Here is a 15,068-nt window from a genome sequence, read left to right on the forward strand (position 1 = left end):
GGTGTATCACATCAGAACATGTGCTGATACAGGTGTGTTTGGTTTTCAGCATCCGCCGTCGTGAGTGGCAGTAGTGAGTATGGCAGTCCAACAACACTAAATGCAAATATGGAAAGAAAAGCGAAATGATATCACAAAAGTGTCCTTTTTAATAACTCTCCCATTTTGACGTTACCAGGTTTTGTAGAAAGGTGAACTTAATGTGGTCATGTGTTATTATACTTTTTGACTTGTACTTCGTCCTTATTTTTTTACACTCTAAACATTGGAACTACAACATACTTACAGCACGTGACTTAGCTACAAGAATGCACATGTAGAAAAGTACAGTATGTGAAATTTGATGGTAATTTTACCATGTTGCACCTGCAGTTTGAAAACGTTTTGCATCTTTCCTTAAAGACCAGTTAGAGATTAATTGGTAAAGTACTGTGTCATCAAGTCAACAAATCTTCCTCTTTAATGTTTTAACACTCTAAAGATTAGAACCAGAAGATAGTTACAGCACTTGACTCAGCTATTCAGCAGACAAAAATATTTGTAGCAGTAGTAACTCAACAACATTGGAAATATAGCCTCTATTTTACTTATTTCACTCTGTATTTGGTCTCTAGCGTTTGTTTAGACAGATATTTTACAATGTAACTCTTTTCGTCACAATATGGCTAAAATACTGCCGACGCACTTATAACTTTTGACTCGCTCATTCACTCTTATCAGTGAAAATTGCAGATGGGAAAGTTGATGATTTTCTTGTCCTAACAGTGGACGTGACTTAATAAAAGGAGTTTGAGTGTGTCTGCGGTAAATCACTCTGCTCAAGATGTCTTTCACTATTGCAACCTAACATTCATGAAGGAGATGATATCATTGACGGCAGAGTTCCTCATCATACAGAATATGATACAGGTAAATTATCTTCCTTACCGTAAAACCAAACTCGTTCACACACTGACCTCTTATGTACAGGGGTTCCTTTTGGGAAGCGAAGCGGTGGTGAGGAGTTGACAGAACCTTCCGGAATACCTGATAATGGTCCCGATGTAGAGAAATGACGCCAAAGAAGAACTCCCGAACATGCTAACATGTAGAGACTGAAATAAAGAACTCTTGGTCCATGAAAACAGTTTGCTTTCCTTTTTCCGATGCGATGTTTTGATGTGCTACGTGGTGTATGGTACATCTCCGTGGGTTACTGAATTACATTTACACGGTACACTAGTAAACCTATGGCATAATATAGACGTGTTGCTCCAAGATTTGAAAAATATGTTGATTCCGAAGTTGCAACGGGAAATTGCTGAAGTACTATGTGGGAACCAGGAACCAACAGAGAAATGCTCCTTAAATAACAATGGTATTCTTAAATGCCAGTCAAAAAGGTATTACTCCGGCAGTATAGAATTGTCTGGCAGGACATTCAGAAGCAATGCAATAAAAGAACTGTAGCGATAGACACAATGATGGTTACATCCAACTTACAGCAACAACAATTACTCTATTTCATCGTACCTTATCTTAATTTATGGCTAGATTATCTACAATTGCTAAGTCCTGAAGGGATTGTGTACTTTTATATTCTAGTTGTTTTACTGTCCTCCTCTGGCAGGCTTGTAGCTCTTTTATATAACAGGTTATATATTATCCAAGAATTTGTGTTATATTAAATAATCTCTCAACAAATGCTGGTGAGAACAACATAACCACAAACAGATCCTCAGCAACCAAGGTTACTCCACCACACTACGATTGGGCAATATGATTTAAACATATTTTTATTTCCAAAATGAAATGTGGATTGGCGAACAAGACATATGTCTTATATTAACGCCGCTGCAAAACACCTTTTACAGAACAGAAGTGAAATATGACGTCGTGAACATTCTTAATCAGTAAACATCAATAAAGTGTTAAATGCTGTCTCAGTTTGGTGTGTCTTACGAGCCATCATAGATGTGGATCATTATGTATTCAGGGAAAGTTTGAAGCGTTGTGATGTGAATATATAATTGTGACCAGATTCTAATATTTTTTGGTTTTCGGACGATGATAGTTCCTGCTTGCCATTTATAACGGTATCGAGATTGTAGCCCGCCGAATAAAAGTACGTAATAGATCTTAATTGTGAATACTTAGCACAAATGAAAAAGAAGTGCGGAGCAGTTTCATGCTCGTATCCACATGAACAGTAAGGACTGTTGGTTAAATGTCGATTGAACATATCGGCGTTCAGATCACTACATCCGAGTCTGAGATGTGAGTGGATGATTTGTGACATGCGAGATCCGTAGCTGAGGTCAAAGTAAATATTATTTTCTCCTTTTGGAAGCAGTTTGTTAAATTCCAATAGACTGCATGTTTCTTTTGAGTTTGGCAAAGCGTTCCAAAGACTAATGGTGTCGGGTAGGAACGAATTGGCATAGGAATGAGTTCGACAGTAAATGCCTTGAAATTCAGAATTATTTCTTAGATCATACCGAGTGTTTGCAGAGACAGTTTGAGGGATTAATTCGCACAGGTAGTCCGGTAAGTGGTTATTGTACATTTTAAAGAAAACCGTTAGTTTCTTGTAATGTCTTCTATCTTTCAGAGAGTGAAATTCAGTTTCATTATAAATCGTATGGTGACTTGTACCACGCACAGCACCACAGATCGTTCTCAAGGCATCAAGATGTAAGCTTTCTAATATCCGTGATTATTCAGATGTACAATTGTCCCAGATATGCGAGCAGTAGTCAAATATGGGTAGAATGTAAGATTTGTACATAGTATCTAATGTCTTTCGGGATAAACGATATTTAAAACTCTGCAGACAACTGATCATAGGACGAGTTTTACGGACAATATCTTTAATGTGATTATTCCATGAACCGTCGCTTTGGAGTGTTATTCCTAAACGTTTGTGGCTTTTGACTTCCTTCATAATCGTTCCGTCCATAAGTAAATTTAATTTTATTGAGGGGTTTCTTTTACGAGAAAACTGAATAGATTCGGTTTTATTAGGGTTAAAAGTAACTTGCCATTTCTGAGCCCACCGGGAGATTTTATCTAGATCATTGTTAAGAGTAGAAGCTGAGATCAGCGGATCTTCAATAATTGTATATAATGAGGTGTCACCTGCAAAGAGGCGAATATTACTATCAATATCACATACAATATCGTTGATGTATATTAAGAATAAGAAAGGTCCGAGGACGGAACCCTGCGGTACTCCGGCCAAGACACCTTTCTTGTTAGAAATGTACCCGTTAATTGCAACTCGCTGTGTTCTATTATTGAGATAACTTTCAAACCATTGTAGTAATTCATCCTGTATACCATAGCTTCTGAGTTTATAGATTATCCCTTTGTGCCATACTTTGTCAAAGGCTTTACTGATATCACTAAATACTACCCTTACTTCTTTACCGTCATCGATGGCTTTAGTTATGAAATTATACAGATACGTTAATTGATTAGACGTTGAATCTCCTGGCATGAATCTTGACTGTAAATCCGTTAGAAAATTATTGTCTCTAAGGAAATGAAATATGTACTTGAATACACATTTTTCAAAAACATTAGATCAGCAAGGGGTTAATGCGACTGGACGGTAATTCGAGCATTCATGGACGCTGTCTTTTTTTGTGAATAGGGATAACAGAAGCTTCTTTCCACGTCAAGGGAAATGCTGACTGACTCAACGATATGTTAAATAATTTCGTGAGTATGGGACTTAGACTTTTGGCAGTATATTTCAATACTTTGTTGCCTATTCCGTCTGGACCAGTCGCTTTTGATGTGTCTAAAGACAACATGATGTCTTTGACATCACTACAGGTTAGTGTAATTCTTGATAATGTCGAATTGCAAATGAATTGGGTATCAGGCAAATCTCGATGAGGGTATTTAACAGTCGATTGAGAAGTAAAATAATCATTTATGATATTAGCGATTTCATCGGGATCGTTATATTCAATATCGTTCGATATAATTGTTGGAAATTGATTTTCAGTGTTTTGTGATTTCAAAAATGCTTTAGTCAGGCGCCTCCATGTTTTAGTACCGATTGAGCTATTTACAGAATCTTCGATTTTAGAGATGAATAGACGTTTGGCTGTTCTAATAGCGGAAGTAACCTTATTTCTAGCTGATCTGAAATTTGCCCAATTTGACGGGACGTCAGATTTTTTTTTCAATTTTGTGTAAGCTTTTACGATCAATGCTCCTATTTCACTTGTCATCCAGGGCTGATCTAAAGGTCTGATTGTGACGATCTTGTTCGGTATATGCTGGTTGCAGATATTACCCATTATAGATGTAATTTGTGTGGTGATGTCATCTACATTGTTGGAAGAAAATAAACCGTCACGATCAATGTTGTCTATGCATTTGTTCATACCTTCTGTATTGGCTAGTGAGTAGTTGTAAACTCTTCTTTTGTAGGTCGTAATGGAAGGGGTTGGTTCTTTTATTGTTACATACATGGGACAGTGGTCGCTACAGATAGGATCCAGAACACCCGGTTCCTTCAGACTATCGGCATTCGATACAAAAATCATGTCAATCAGGGTGCTTGAGCGAGGTGTTATCCTAGTGGTTTCAGGGATTATCTGTTCGAGTCCGTACAGCAATTTGAGATTTTCGATTTTGGCTTTATTTTCCCGAAGGACGTCAATGTTGAAATCGCCGGCAACGATAGTGTACATATTTTGATCAATGGCTTTACCAATAGCGTCTTCGAGGAGCTTTAAATATGCCGCACTCTTGTCTGCGCGATAGATACAACCGACAAGATAAGGACATGTTTTGCATTTAATCGTCACCCACACCGCTTCAAGCCCGGGGGTGTCAAGACTCGTCATATGTTGGAGGTATAGATTACGTTTGACGTAGATGGTGACACCACCACCACGACTCGGCCTGTCTTTCCGGATTGCAGGGTGATAACCTGGCATTTCTATATCAGTATTACGGATCTCGGCATGTAACCAGGTTTCTGTTAGTATATAATATCATATAAGCGAAATTCAGCTAAAATTAGATCAATTTTGTCTTCCAAGATTGCTATGTTTAAATACATAATTTTAAGATAACGGAAATGGCGCTGTCCTGGGTTTGGATGAACATCTCCACAACACAGAAGGATAAGAGCAGTTAATAGAGAAACGTGATGATAATAGAGACAAAGGAACTTACATCTGTATACGTATTTCATAAGATAAGCGAGTGATTTGGAGTGTAAGCTAAAAGCAAAGGAACCCAGTGCCTGGTTCCTTCCAGGGCAATATTCAACGCCCAATCACCGGTATATCCACTGAAGGTCACATGCAAAGGAAAGCACAACTTTGCAGATTTGGAATACCTTTTGTTTTGTCTTACAGTAACAGATTATCAAAAAATGAACTAAGAAACTTAGTAAAGTGGTGTGTTGAGCAATAGGAGCAATGGTCCTGCTCCCATGCTCTCAACCACCAGGATCCCTTCCTCCACCGACACAGGACCGCAACCCACGGCAAACGGGTTGGTGGACCAAATGTCCCCCCGGGTCCACTACGGGGGTGTCGGCGAGGTCTGGGCGTCACCCAGCACACACCACGAGGAGGTGGCTCGTGTCTTATCACCCGCCATTTCCACTCAGACTGCTGAGTTACTTCCGCGCATGTCGCAAAGTCAATCAGGGCCAGCTTCGGATCATGATTCATCATCACAGCCACCTGCAAGGTCTCAATCTTTGTCAAATGTCCAACAAAGTCCTAAAGGAAAAACTAAACCTATGCCTGATTCTTCAAAAAAGCAAAGTGGCAGAGCCCCAAAAGGGTCTGAAAACAGAATTAAGCTTTATAACAAATACGGATCACTTGAGAACATGGACGTGTCCGAAAACGTCCTGTCAAGGGCGCACAGCTTGTCGCCCTCAAAAAAAGTGCAGGGTAGATCCCAATCAACCCGCCCCAACTTTAATCCATTCCAAAAATATTGTACAGTGGAACTGTAGAGGCCTAAGGACCAATTTCAACGAGTTTCAGCTATTTGTCCAGGATTTTGCACCATCGGCTTTCTGTCTCCAGGAAACCTTTCTGAAGCAGACAGACACTTTTGATTTACGTCAGTTCACTGCATATAATTGTTTTTCACCGCCAGGTGATAGGGCCACTGGAGGGTCTTCAATTCTTGTAAAGCAGGATGTTATCCATAGCCCTGTAACACTCACAACTAGTCTCCAAGCTGTTGCAATGAGACTAACTCTTAACGTTACCTTTACACTATGTTCTTTATATATTTCACCTTCTTCAGCACTCCATCAGTCTGATCTTCAAGCTCTCTATGACCAGCTTCCTAAACCTTGTATTATAATGGGTGATGTCAATGGCCATAACCTGGTTTGGGGTGGTACAAATACAAACTCTGAAGGTAAAATACTGGAAGATTTTATAGCCAATAATGATTTGTGTATATACAATGATGATTCAAGCACTCATCTGCACCCTGCAACTGGCACCTACTCTTCTCTGGATCTGTCTCTTGCAGACCCTTCTCTACTAAATGAATTTGAGTGGTCAGTCCACAATAACCTCTGTGGAAGTGACCACTTTCCAACTATCTTATTAGCAATTAATCCATCTGATTCTAAATCTTATACAAGATGGAATTTTTCCCAGGCAGACTGGTCGTTATATAAAACGTTATGCACATCTAAACTACGGCCGCAGTGTTTCAGTGATGTAAGTAAGTCTGATATATATAACTTACCGAATTATTTACCATTTGTAAATAATTAAACTTATGGTTTATTGCAATCTGCAAAACAACTAATTATCACAAACTACTCAATACCTACAATATGACAAAGCAGCCAAATTATCAAATAATATATAAAGAATGTACACATGGCATGAATATGTACAATCACGAAAAGTATTGAAAGAGACTAACCTCTGGAAATGATCCCGACAGCTCCAACAAACTAAATGTCTAAATCAAATCATCCAAATGTGCTTTGTGACCAGTAGAAATGTTAAAACTCAACTGCTAATAGACAGCAAACTTTCAACAGGAAGCAGCTGGTAAGCTGACAAGGTTTGTGACAAAGGGATGCTAAGTGGCGGGCTTGGGCTGGTTATTGTGTGGCAGTAGTCAGTGTGATTGTAAGCTGAGAGAAAGGGATTAGAGAAACTGGAGAGTGAAGTATATAGTGTTTAAAAATATGCTAAAGTGAATATTTAATTCAGTTAAAACTAAAGAATAAAAACACAGAATATTTACCAATATTTCATCTTGTCACATGTATTGTAAAATAAGCTCATAACGTGCACAAGATCACTGTCATGAGTTCTGTAAGTGGTGGAAATCAGACGAATGCTTTACAAAACTTGACACCACAAGGCAGCTGTTCACATGCAGGTTTGCAGTTGATTCCCCCAAGTTAATGGAGAAATCGATCTTTGATGTAACCATATATATATATTCATAACATACTGTCAGTGTTGTAAGTTGAAACATTTGAAGAGAAATATACATTACAGAACCAATGTCACAGTTCTGGAAATATTCATTATGCTGAAAGATGAAACTCAGTAAGGTGAACCATTCCATTCACAGCTGGAACCAATCATAATGTTCTCCGTGCTGTGAAAATGTTTATACGTCTGTCGTGTTCATGGGTAAAACAGGTTTCCTGGCGACTACCCACACGGTTCAACATGAAGCTGTTCCTTCTGATGGTTCTTGGTAAGTTAGCCTATTGTGTGATAGAAAACACCTGTGGCCTTTGAAAACCACATCACACCTAATTTCATTATAGTCTGTTTGCAGTGAAAAAGTACCGATGAAGTTGACTTTATGCAAAAAAGTAAAACAAGTAAAGTGGAATTAAGATTGCGAATCCTCATAATTCGACCTGTATAAATGAAGATTTAAATCTCAGAATTTTAGTCCACCTTTTGGTTGAGCTGATTTTCTGTCTACACTGCATTACAGGGCAAATGCTTGCACACAGAACGCGAACAACCTGCATAACTGAGGGAAACCCCACGAAAATGATATTTCGGGTTTTGGGCCACTAAATCAAGATCAAATCCTTCCAGACATTAGACTTTTATTTTTGTACGATGATGCATCTTGACGTACTTCTTGAGGTACTTTCCATGCGACTCAAATATCAAAGGAAAGCTGAAGCGAACGTATTGGGGTTGCATTGATGTCATTTCCTTGTGAGTAAGTGATTATCAAATGGTTAGTAAATGTTGAACATCAGTTATTCCTGAAAGAAGCATTTAGTCATTCTTCACCTTCTAGAAGGATTACATCTTGGCATATGAAGACCATAACTATTTCTAAGAAGAACGATAACTTTCAGAAGGTTGAAGTTTCCTCCTGAGGGGGAATGTAGGCCTAACTTCATTCCAAATGTTTATTATTTTCATGATTTTAATCGTGGAATATATGTACTTTTAATGTTTGGCTAATTTGGCTAACACCGGAAAGGAGAATTTAAATCCAGCGAGGGACCATGTAGGTAGCAAAGTTAATTTACGTGGCTGTGTTCCCTGGTATCTACCTGCAGTTACTGGCGATAAGAGTGTAATAAGTGTAATATGAAATCACAAGAAAGATTATTTTAATATTTGAAATAGGTTTTAGACCTAAATTTTCATGTCTTTCTAATACTTTTACTGTGTTATGTGACTGATATTTTGTATATTTAACATAAGTCTTCTCTTTATTAAATGACTAACGTATTTTACAAGGTGATCTTAAATTGTAACCCACCAATGCACTTATAATCAGTTCTCTTAGTTTTTGTTGGTGGTATCACATCGAGTGGTCAGACTCACGTTCCTGTGTATCGTATCGATGTCATTGATGTCAATCACTGAAATGTATCATCCAGTATTGATGAGAATGGCGTAAATCAATAAATAAACAACCAAGTAAAGTACTGAAACATTTGTTTTCTCGCTTATATGTTTCAGTTATTTCCATGGTACAAATGAATACACATTCTGGGATTGTGGATGGTGAGTAGAACAGCCTTTGGGTCAGTCATCTGCTCCTTTAGTCCCCAGAGACAGTATATAGAAGATACTAATCGTGTCTCCGCTAACAACACAATACATTGAGATTCTTGAGAGGTATTTAGAAGTCGGTATTCTATTATACGCAAAAATATTATGGATGTCAACTAGTTCAATATTGTTCTTACGACGTTTCTGGGCTATTCCTTGCCCCTTCGTCAGGTGGATGCTAACTAACAGTTAAACAGGATATATACACTAGTAATGTACATGAAGGGAGAGTTATGATTTTAGGCATGTATGTACGATTAAAACATAGCAGATGAAAAGAGGATTACAATATACAAAAGCTGGTATGGTGTTGTGACAATGGATTAAGCAACAGAAGCTAGTGTATTGGATTAGTGTACAAGAGTGGGGGGTGATAGTCTAACAATATACAAAAGCTATATTGTTAATGATAAGATACTAAGGGTGGGATGATGCTGTAACAGTGGATTAGGAGGTGATTGGTGAAGCCTTGCATCTATTTCATGTCCCAGGCATTGGGTAGGTAAAGCCCTTGGTCTCTGTTCATCCGTATGGCTAATCTCTTGATGTTGATAGCTTCTGAAATTTTGCCTCGTCGCCAATAATGGACGTTCGTCGCTATGATTCTAGTTGCTTGCCAGCCAATGGAGTGTGACAGATTGTTCACAATATGTTCAGAAAGGGCGGACTTTACATCTGATTTCTCTACTGAAGTTCTGTGCTCTTTCAGCCTAATGTCAATGGGGCGAGATGTCTCTCCTACATAGTTGCTACCACAGTGACACATAGGCTCGTAGATGCAGCCCCTAGGCTTGTAAGTGGTCTTGGTTGGTGTACATCTGCCATTGGCCTTCAGAATGGTCCTCAGTGTTTTGTTAGACCTGAAGGTCACGTCACATCTATCTCGGCAGTTTTTTTCAGCAGTCGACTGATGTGGTGGCTAATCTGACACTTGTAGTAAATGTTAATTCTACATGGGGATGGCTCAGGTTTTCGTTAGCGTTCTTCTTGCTGTTGCAGGGTTGATGATATGGTTCTGACTAAAAGTTGTTTGGGATAGCCATTGAGGTTGACGAATGTAGTTCTTAGATGGTCTACTTCAGTATGCACGTTTGCTCTGGAGTTGATGGTTGGAGAGGTATTGATTCTAGTGGTCGGTATGGGTGGGTTTTCTGTAGACGGAGAAGGCCATGTTGTTGGGGGAGTTCTGCAAGGACACATCTAGGAACGGTAGTTTCTCTTGGTCTTCTATTTCCATCGTGAACTATGGAGTAATCATATTGTTTAGTTCACTAAACCGCATAACCAGCGTGCCATTTTGAGAAAACTCTCTTCACAACATGCTTAAGATATATAATAAGTACGCAGTTTAAAGTGAGAGAGTATGATATCTAGAGAAGACCGTTTATTCATGATCACACTTGGGTGTATCACATCAGAACATGTGCTGATACAGGTGTGTTTGTTTTTCAGCATCCGCCGTCGTGAGTGGCAGTAGTGAGTATGGCAGTCCAACAACACTAAATGAAAATATGGAAAGAAAAGCGCAAGATATTACAAACGTGTCCTTTTTAATTACTCTCCCATTTTGACGATAGCAATTTTTGTAGAAAGGTGAACTTAATGTGGTCATGTGTTATTAGACTTTTTGACTTCTACTTCGTCCTTATTTTTTTACACCCTAAACATTAAAATCACAACATACTTACAGCACCTGACTTAGCTACAAGAATGCACATGTAGAAAAGTACAGTATGTGAAATTTGATGGTAACTATACCATATTGCACCTGTAGTTTGAAAACGTTTCGCATCTTTCCTTTAAGACCAGCTAGAAATTAATTGTTTAAGTACTGTGTCATCAAGTCAACAAATCTTCGTCTTTAATGTTTTGACACTCTAAAGATTAGAACCAGAAGATAGTTGCAGCACTTGACTCAGCTATTCAGCAGACACAAATATTTGTAGCATTAGTAACTTAAAAACATAGGAAATATAGCCTCTATTTTACTTATTTCACTCTGTATTTGGTCTCTAACGTTTGTTTAGACAGATATTTTACAATGTAACTCTTTTCGTCACAATATGGCTAAAATACTGCCGACGCACTTATAACTATTGAGTCGCTCATTCACTCTTATCAGTGAAAATTGCAGATGGGAAAGTTGATGATTTTCTTGTCCTAACAGTGGACGTGACTTAATGAAAGGAGTTTGAGCGTGTGTGCGGTAAATCACTCAGCTCAAGATGTCTTTCACTATTGCAACCTAACATTCATGAAGGATATGATGTCATTGACGGCAGAGATCCTCATCATACAGAATATGATACAGGTAAATTATCTTCCTTACCATAAAAGGAAAGTCGTTCACACACTGACCTCTTATGTACAGGGGTTCCTTTTGGGAAGCGAAGCGGTGGTGAGGAGTTGACAGACTCTTCTGGAATACCTGATAATGGTCCCGAGGTAGAGAAATGACGCCGAAGAAGAACTCCCGAACATGCTAGCATGTAGAGATTGAAATAAAGAATTCTTGGTCCATGAGAACAGTTTGTTTTCCTTTTTGCGATGCGATGTTTTGATGTGCTACATGGTGTTTGGTACAGCTCCTTGGGATGCTGAATTACATTTACACTTTACACTAGTAAACCTATGGCATAATATAGACATATTGCTCCAAGATTTGAAAAACATGTTGATTCCCAAGTTGGAACGCGAAAGTGCTGTAGTACTATGTGGGAACCAGGAACCAACAGAGAAATGCGCCTTAAATAACAATGGTATTCTTAAATGTCAGCCAAAAAAGTAATACTCCGGCAGTATAGAATTGTCTGGCAGGATACATTCAGAAGCAATGCAAAAAAAGGAACTGCAGCGATAGACACAATGACGGTTACACATCCACCTTTCAACAACAACAATTACTCTATTTCATCGTATCTTATCTTAATTTATGGCTAGATTATCTACAGTTGCTAAGTCCTGAAGGGATTGTGTACTTTTATATTCTAGTTGTTTTACTGTCCTCCTCTGGCAGGTTTGTAGCTCTTTTATATAATAGGTTATATATTATCCCAGAATTTGTATTATATTAAATAATCTCTCAACAAATGCTGGTAAGAACAACATAACCACAAATAGATCCTCAGCAACCAAGGTTACTCCACCACACTACGATTGGGCAATATGATTTAAACATATTTTTATTTCCAAAATGAAATGTGGATTGGCGAACAAGACATATGTCTTATATTAACGCCGCTGCAAAACACCTTTTACAGAACAGAAGTGAAATATGACGTCGTGAACATTCTTAATCAGTAAACATCAATAAAGTGTTAATTGCTGTCTCAGTTTGGTGTGTCTTACGAGCCATCATAGATGTGGATCAACATGTATTCAGGGAAAGTTTGAAGCGTTGTGATGAGAAGATATAGTTGTGAAGAGATTCTAATATTTTCGGGTTTTCGGACGATGATAGTTCCTGCTTGCCATTCATAACGGTATCGAGATTGTAGCCCGCCGAATAAAAGTACGTAATAGATCTTAATTGTGAATACCTAGCACAAATGAAAAGGAAGTGCGGAGCAGTTTCATGCTCGTATCCACATGAACAGTAAGGACTGTTGGTTAAATGTCGATTGAACATATCGGCGTTCAGATCACTACATCCGAGTCTGAGAGGTGAGTGGATGATTTGTGACATGCGAGATCCGTAGCTGAGGTTAAAGTAAATATTATTTTCTCTTTCTGAAAGTAGTTTGTTAAATTCCGATAGACTGCATGTTTCTTTTGAGTTTGGCAAAGCGTTCCAAAGACTAATGGTGTCGGGTAGGAACGAATTGGCATAGGAATGCGTTCGACAGTAAATGCCTTGAATTTCAGAATTATTTCTTAGATCATACCGAGTGTTTGCAGAGACAGTTTGAAGGATTAATTCGCATAGGTAGTCCGGTAAATGGTTATTGTACATTTTAAAGAAAACCGTTAGTTTCTTATAATGTCTTCTATCTTTCAGAGAGTGAAATTCAGTTTCATTATAAATCGTATGGTGACTTGTACCACGCACAGCACCACAGATCGTTCTCAAGGCATCAAGATGTAAGCTTTCTAATATCCGTGATTATTCAGATGTACAATTGTCCCAGATATGCGAGCAGTAGTCAAATATGGGTAGAATGTAAGATTTGTACATAGTATCTAATGTCTTTCGGGATAAACGATATTTCAAACTCCGCAGACAACTGATCATAGGACGAGTTTTACGGACAATATCTTTAAGGTGATTATTCCATGAACCGTCGCTTTGGAGTGTTATTCCTAAATGTTTGTGGCTTTTGACTTCCTTCATAATCGTTCCGTCCATAAGTAAATTTAATTTTATTGAGGGGTTTCTTTTACGAGAAAACTGAATAGATTCGGTTTATTAGGGTTAAAAGTAACTTGCCATTTCTGAGCCCACCGGGAGATTTTATCTAGATCATTGTTAAGAGTAGAAGCTGAGATCAGCGGATCTTCAATAATTGTATGTAATGAGGCATCATCTGCAAAGAGGCGAATATTACTATCAATATCACATACAATATCGTTGATGTATATTAAGAATAAGAAAGGTCCGAGGACGGAACCCTGCGGTACTCCGGCCAAGACACCATTCTTGTTAGAAATGTACCCGTTAATTGCAACTCGCTGTGTTCTATTATTGAGATAACTTTCAAACCATTGTAGTAATCCATCTTGTATAGCTTCTTAGTTTATAGATAATCCCTTTGTGCCATACTTTGTCAAAGGCTTTACTGATATCACTAAATACTACCCTTACTTCATCGATGGCTTTAGTTATGAAATTGTACAGATACGTTAATTGATTAGACGTTGAATCTCCTGGCATGAATCTTGACTGTAAATCCGTTAGAAAATTATTTTCTCTAAGGAAATGAAATATGTATTTAAATACACATTTTTCAAAAACATTAGATCAGCAAGGGGTTAATGCGACTGGACGGTAGTTCGAGCATTCATGGACGCTGTCTTTTTTGTGAATAGGGATAACAGAAGCTTCTTTCCACGTCAAGGGAAATGCTGACTGACTCAACGATATGTTAAATAATTTCGTGAGTATGGGACTTAGACATTTGGCAGTATATTTCAATACTTTGTTGCCTATTCCGCTTGGACCAGTCGCTTTTGATGTATCTAAAGACAACATGATGTCTTTAACATCATTACAGGTTAGTGTAATTCTTGATAATGTCGAATTGCAAATGAATTGGGTATCAGGCAAATCTCGCTGAGGGTGTTTAACAGTCGATTGAGAAGTAAAATAATCATTTATGATATTAGCAATTTCATCGGGATCGTTATATTCAATATTGTTTGAAATAATTGTTGGAAATTGATTTTCAGTGTTTTGTGATTTAAAAAATGCTTTAGTCAGGCGCCTCCATGTTTTAGTACCGATTGAGCTATTTACAGAATCTTCGATTTTAGAGATGAATAGACGTTTGGCTGTTCTAATAGCGGAAGTAACCTTATTTCTAGCAGATCTGAAATTTGCCCAATTTGATGGGACGTGAGATTTTTTTCCAATTTTGTGTAAACGGTTACGATTCCGAATCAATGCACGTATTTCACTTGGCATCCAGGGTTGATCTAAAGGTCTGATTGTGACGATCTTGTTCGGTATATGCTGGTTGCAGATATTACCCATTATAGATGTTAGTTGTGTGGTGATGTCATCTACATTGTTGGAAGAAAATAAACCGTCACGATCAATGTTGTCTATGCATTTGTTCATACCTTCTGTATTGGCTAGTGAGTGGTTGTAAACTCTTCTTTTGTAGGTCGTAATGGAAGGGGTTGGTTCTTTTATTGTTACATACATGGGACATTGGTCGCTACAGATAGGATCCAGAACACCCGGTTCCTTCAGACTATCGGCATTCGATACAAAAATCATGTCAGTCAGGGTGCTTGAGTGAGGTGTTATCCTAGTAGGTTCAGAGATTATTTGTTCGAGTCCATGCAGCAATTCGAGATTTC

The 15,068-nt window shown here is 38.2% G+C and overlaps 1 long non-coding RNA gene across 1 annotated transcript in view; it reads left to right on the forward strand.

Moving 5' to 3' along the window:
- The first annotated feature begins 7,660 nt into the window (after positions 1 to 7,660).
- Positions 7,661 to 15,068, forward strand: part of LOC137262118 (uncharacterized) — a 30,269-nt gene continuing 22,861 nt past the window's right edge. Inside the window, exon 1 of the long non-coding RNA XR_010954890.1 lies at positions 7,661 to 7,710. This is a non-coding gene — a long non-coding RNA (uncharacterized lncRNA). The remainder of the gene's footprint in view (positions 7,711 to 15,068) is intronic.

Source organism: Haliotis asinina, chromosome 14, assembly GCF_037392515.1.
Source record: "Haliotis asinina isolate JCU_RB_2024 chromosome 14, JCU_Hal_asi_v2, whole genome shotgun sequence".
NCBI lineage: Eukaryota > Metazoa > Mollusca > Gastropoda > Lepetellida > Haliotidae > Haliotis > Haliotis asinina.